The sequence below is a fragment of the Cynocephalus volans genome, chromosome 5, assembly GCF_027409185.1.
Source record: "Cynocephalus volans isolate mCynVol1 chromosome 5, mCynVol1.pri, whole genome shotgun sequence".
Taxonomy (NCBI): Eukaryota; Metazoa; Chordata; class Mammalia; order Dermoptera; family Cynocephalidae; genus Cynocephalus; species Cynocephalus volans.
In genome coordinates, this window is record NC_084464.1 from 54,718,927 (window position 1) to 54,725,111 (window position 6,185).

Below are 6,185 nucleotides of genomic sequence, written 5' to 3' on the forward strand. Positions count from 1 at the left end.
CAAGAAACTCACAGCCCAGGCTGGAGGCAAGCAGGCATGGAAACAGCCCCAGCAGAAAAATGAAAGGTCCATTTAATACAGAAGCTGCTGCCACTCTTTCTGCTTTCTAGGGACGTGGCATGGTTCATCTTGGGGAAGTGATTCCTTTGTGGGGAAATCACAGCAATGGGCCCTTGGGTATAAAAGGTCTGGCCCGAATGGGTGAAGGTAAAGTCAAGGAGTAAAAGTTTTGCATAATACAAGATGTGAGGACACTGGCATCTCTGAGACAGCTGGGCAGAGAGGGTACGGGTGGGCCCTTAAAAGAGGGCCAGTGGGTGAGGACCATCAAAGAAATCTCCAGGCAGAATTAAGTCTCATCTTGATTTCTAAAAAAAGTATTTTGTCCTAGTTGGTAATATATTGTCTATTTCAAAATTTTAACTGTGTGAAGGTATATGCAATGAAAAGGCTCCCTGTCCCCATCCCCAGCTGCTAAGGTTACCACCAGTTTCTTCTGACTTCCCAGAGATAGTCTATGTTTATGAAACAAATGTATGTAAACATATTTCCCTTCCCTATCTCCCCCTTTCTTTTGCAAATGTGTCATTCACAGTATCCTACACTTAGCTTTGTTTTTACTTAGTATTTGCTTAGCTTTGTAATTACTTAGTGAACATTCCACGGGCAGCAAGAGCTTCCTCATTATTTTTTTACGGCTGTACAGTGTTCCACTGTGTATGTGTACCGGGATTTGTTTACCCAGACTCCTATTGTGTAACTCACCTTGATGTTAAAGTTGCTTCCTGCTCTGTGCTGTAATTTCCCACTGTACACCTGAGCCTCAGGAAAGTCTCATACAGATGTGGACTTAGGAGCAGATTACCAAAAGGCAGAAGGCTTCAGAGTCAGAGAGGAAAGACTCGGGAGAACCCCACTCCCCTCTGCCCCCCCACCCCAGTCCTCAGAGATGCTGGGAAGGGCTCTTACTTTCATGGCGTGTGGGTGAGGCGCCAGCCTTCTCATTGTTACAGGAGAGGGTAAGTCAAAGAGACCCAAGGTCAAGAAGTCATGCAGATTCGAGATGCCCGGGTTACTCAAATAATGGCGATATTGTGCATGATTAGAAATTCAAACAAATATGATAGTACAGGCAGAATACTAAGGTCACAGAATGCTAGAGCTGGAAAGGAGGTACCTCAGAGACCACTGAGTACTTCTCCCTCATAGTCATAATAATGTGAGTACAAACAGTTAACGTTTATTAAGCCCTTACTCTGTTCCACGCAGAATTCCAAGTTCTTTAATATCTATTAGCCCACTTAATCCTCACACTAACCTTTGAGGCAAATACTATTACTATCACTATTTTAGATGAAGAGATTGAGTCACAAAGAGGATATGTAACATGCTCAAGTTCCCAAAGCTAGTGAGGTCACAAACCCTGGGGGTCTTGTCTGGAGCCCTTAACTGTCACACATTCCGTCTCTGTGCGCTGGTGAGGAGACTGAGCCTAGTGGGGAGTCACTCAGCTTTTTGGCAGCAGAGCCAGGGCTAGAAACCAGGACCCCTTTTGGCCCTCCCTCCAGCAGGCTGCCTCAGTTTGCTTGAAGAGCTCTGCAGACATGCTGAACATCTGACATTCCAGGCGGTCTGGGGTGTGTCTTGCTGACCCCTACCATTGACTCGGGAGGTATATAAGTATCCGACTCAGTGGTCTTTCCAACTGTGGTTTGTCCACTTGGTGGCTTTTCTGTGGCCCGAACTGGCTCCTTGCCCTGTCCCCAAGCCCACCAGATTTCTCTCTACCCACCTCTCATCAGTAGCATCACTTTACCACATAAGCAAGACCCACAGTGTTTTTGGGGTGGGGGGGTGGCATTTACTCAGAAAAAACCCCAGAGAAACCACAGGCAGATTAGAACTGTGTACACAATGAGGACTTCATAAATGCCCTCAGGGGTCCCCTGTTGAGGTCTAATGGAAGTGAATGGGGGGTGATGGCTTCAAGGACCCTCCTTCTGACTCTTCCAGGATGGGGCACTTTCAACCACTGCCCCTGTTAGGCTATGGAGCTCCCCGTGTTGCTGCCACCCATGCCTAGTCACAGCCCAAGCTTTTGTGTTCTGCAGATCTGAGCCCCCTGAGGGTCTCTCTCAGGTGGAGAGGCTGAGCCCACTATGTTGGGGAAGCCATTGGGATGAAACAGGACTGTTGGCCTCTCTCTGCTCTCACCACACTGTTTAACACAGCCCCCCACCTCCGTTCCTGTTGGACTTGCCCAGGGACTGCAAGCAGCTCTAGGGCATCTCAGTCTCCCTGGCACAGCGCCTGGCACCTAGTAGGCACTCATTCAAGCCTCTGGAACCAGTGAGTGGGTCCACCAGCCTGCCAGTCTCTGTCTTGGAGGAATGCTGTATCCTCCCTGCTCTCTAGTTTGGCCCTCACCCAAGTCCCCCTCCTTCCTGACTTCCAAAGGAACTCATGGTTCTGTCCAGACTTCTTTTTTTTTCTTTTTTTTTAAACAGCTTTATTGAGATATAATTCACATACCACACAATTTGCCCACATAAGTGTACAATTCAATGGATTTAGTATACTTGCTGAATTGTGCAACTGTCCCCACAGCTTGTTTCAGGGCATTTTCCCTGCCAGCCATCTTCCAGCTCAGCTCTCCAACACCCACAGGTCACCCTCCCCTGAGTGCGCACCTCCTCGCTGACTTTGTGGTATGTGCTTCCCTCCTCTGTGACTAAACCGCTTCAATGAGTTGCTCACACCCACCGCTTTCATTTTCTCAGATTCAATAAACTTTATTTTTTAAAAGATGACTGGTAAGGGGATCTTAACCCTTGACTTGGTGTTGTCAGCACCACACTCTCCCAAGTGAGCTGTGGGCCGGCCCTCAGTAAACATTTTTAAAAAGCATCTATGAGGTATGATGTCAGAGGTTTTCTTATTGTACCTCATCTCATTTAATCCTCACAAACACTCTGTGAGCTGGGAATTATTTTCTCTCTTTTAGAGGTGAGAAATTCAAGGCAGAGGGACACTGACTTACCCAAAAGGCTCAGGCAGAATTCGAACCCAGGTCTGTGTGCTATGCTACCTGTTGTCTCTGTGGCAAATTCAGCTGCGAGGTCCAGCTGTTGACCGCCTCATCCACCACTCACGGGCACTCCTGTAGCCCATCATCCCTCAGATGACCTTTCTGTTCCAACCAGATTGATGCCCTTCATGCTAGGCTTGTTCCCTGCAAGCCTTTGTTTAAGCTGTTTCTTCCATCTGGCCTCATTTTCCTTCCTCCTTTCTATCTTGGAATACCTGAAAATCCTTTTTTTTTTAAAGATCTGGCTCAGATCTACTTTCTCCTTGAGAGCTTCCTGTATCTAATTAGAAGCTAATAAGGGATTTGGAAAATAAGAGCTGAACAGGAAAAGAGAGAAGATTGTGAGTGTTGAGGCAAGTGTGGTTACAGAAATAAATAGTTTGGTTAGGGTAGACCTAATGGAGAGATGAGATTCAGGATCAAAATAGGTGCGGTAAAGCATGCAAGGGAGTAAGCCATGAGGATATTTGGGGAAATAGCATTCAAGGTAAAGAAAACAGCTGGAGCAATGGCCCGAGACAGGAGTGCGCCTTGAGTGTTTGAGGCCAGTGTGGCTGGAGCCGAGGAACAGGAGGAGAGGGAGGGGGCTGAGATCAGATTGAGTTATCCTGGGGCTACTGTGAGGGCCTGGCTTTTACTCTGAATGGGAAGGGAGTCATTGGAGTGTGTTGAGCAGAGGAGGGATGTGGTTGGCTTAAGAAGGGTCAACTTTAACTCTGGTTACTAAGTGGAAAGTAGACTGTAGGGTGCAAGGGCAGAAGGAGGGAGGCCTCTGAAGTAATCCAGGAGGGCGGGTATGGTAGTTCGGTGCAAGCAGTGGAGGTGGCTGGGAGTGGTGGGTTCTCAACATATTTTTCAGGTTGAGCCAACAAGATTTCCTGTTGATTAAAGGAGAGATGCAGGAGACAGGTGTCAAAGTGACTCTGAGATTTCTGGTCTGAGCTATTGCTGTTAGCTGAGACAGGGAAAATGTGGGTGAAGGCATTAATAGGGAAAGATCAGAAATTAGGTTTTGGATATGTTGAGTTTAAGACTTCTGGTGGGCATCAGGTAGAACTGACACACAGGTGACTGGCTATTCAGTTCTGAAATCCTTTGATACGGGTGAACTTGAGCCTCTACTTCACACCTGTGCTGGGCCCTTCCCAAGGGCAGAGGGTGCTGTTCCTGCAGACTAGGACTGTACAGTGTATGGGTTGGGCCTGCACATTTGTAAGACTGATGTAATAATACTCATTTTGGGAGTTGTTGTGTTAGGAGGGAGGTTGAATGAGAGAGTAGACATAAAGCACTTAGCACAGTGCCTGGCATGAAATAAGCACTCGATAAATGGTAGTTAAAAAATAACAAAGAGCTAACCTGGATTGGCTCCTGCAGACCAGTTATCAAATGGGTTAAGGGGGTGTGGATGAGGGAGGAGGGAGAGGAAAGGCTAAGAATGGAGGCCTGAGCCTGGGGATGTGATTTCATTGTTCCAGGGGGACTGGAGCTTCTCAGGCAATAGGAAGGGAATGAGGACGTGTGAAAGTGGGTCACGTGGGTATAGGGGATGGAACAGCTCCTTGGGTTAGGGCTGAGCAGTGTTCTCTGAGTGTCCCAGCCAGGGTGAGGCGGAGGCTGTCCGGTTGCCTGGGGGCACAGTCCCTTTACAGTGGTAGCCATAGGAGATATTAACCAGTTCTTTATTTTTTAAAGCCCACATCTTCTAAGGGGAGAATCCAGGATTTCCTCAGCTTTTCTCTCAGGCCCAGCATATAGCTTGGTATGCAGCAAGTCTTTAATGAATGCTAGCATCTGTTTTTCCCTCACATCTATAAAATGGTGGCTAACCCTTATTTTCCAGAATTGCTATGAAGATTACATGCAACAGCATATAAGGAGACATCTTTGCAGCAGCAATGAACATTTAACCCCCAGGATAATTGAGTTCAGAGATGTCCAATAACCTTCCTAAGACCACAGGTACTATCGGGTGGAGGGAGATTTGGGGGCAGTCCAAGCCAGCGGGAGCTGTCAGTGCTGATAGTGGGGGTCTTCAGCAAGTCCAGAAAGGGAGGAGGACAGAGCTGGGCAGTGAGGAGGGGAAATCGGGTTCTAGGCAGGGCAGGGCTTTGAGAGCAGGTCCTGGAGTAACATGGGTGTGCTGGAGGAGATGGGTGTGCTGGATGTAGGAGCTACGGAGTGAGACCCCACAAAATGGGGCAGGGAGTGGAGCCAGGGGAAGACATCTTCAAAACATTTTTGGAGATGTCTCCCAAAAGTTTTGGGGCATGGACCAGACCTTATCTTCCAGAACCTTCTCGGCAGCCTTGCCAGGGAAGTACATTCTTCCATTGCATGGAATGGAAGATGAGGCTGCTTAGGCCTTGGAGAGAGTAAGGACAAGGTTGCACAGACCAGCAGTGATGGAGTGAGGATCTTGACCCAGCCCTGGTCAACTGCAAAGGCTGCCCTCTCTCCACTACGCCACAAGGTCACAGTGACCCCCACGCAACCAGGGGATGGACGATATCTGATGACCTTTTGAAGATCTTTTCCAGCAGAAACATTCTCTCAATCTCTGCTCCTTGGTCTCCATCCACACTCACCCCTGTCTCCGCCCTCTCTCCCCTTTTCATTACTCAACCTTTAGTAACCTCACCAGCTGTCTGCAGGGCTGGGGGAGGAGGAGACCAGCTCTTCTGGGTGATGGCTGTGGTTACTCGGATTAACTCTCTGCTGCCTGCCCACCTCCCTTCCACACCAACCCACCTCTGCAGGCAGCCGCTGGCTGAGGGGTACTTCCCGGAATTAGCCACTGAGAACAGCTGGCTCAGGGAGGGGCGGGGGAGAGCAGGCTAACAGCTTCCAGATGTGCCAAGGCACGAGAGGAGAGCCTTGGGAGCCTTAGTTTCAGTGGTCTCCTCCCGTGGCTGGGAGTCTGGGATGGGCTGACCCTCCCATCCCAGACTTCAGAATTGCCAAGGCAGCCAGGCTGATCTGTACTTGCAGACTGCATGCAAATTCTGTGTGCTGCGCAAGGGAGACCTCTGTGTTGCACTTGCAAGGGCTTCTGGGAAAACCCCTGCAGCCTAGCTGCTCTCTGTGGCCTGGGCTC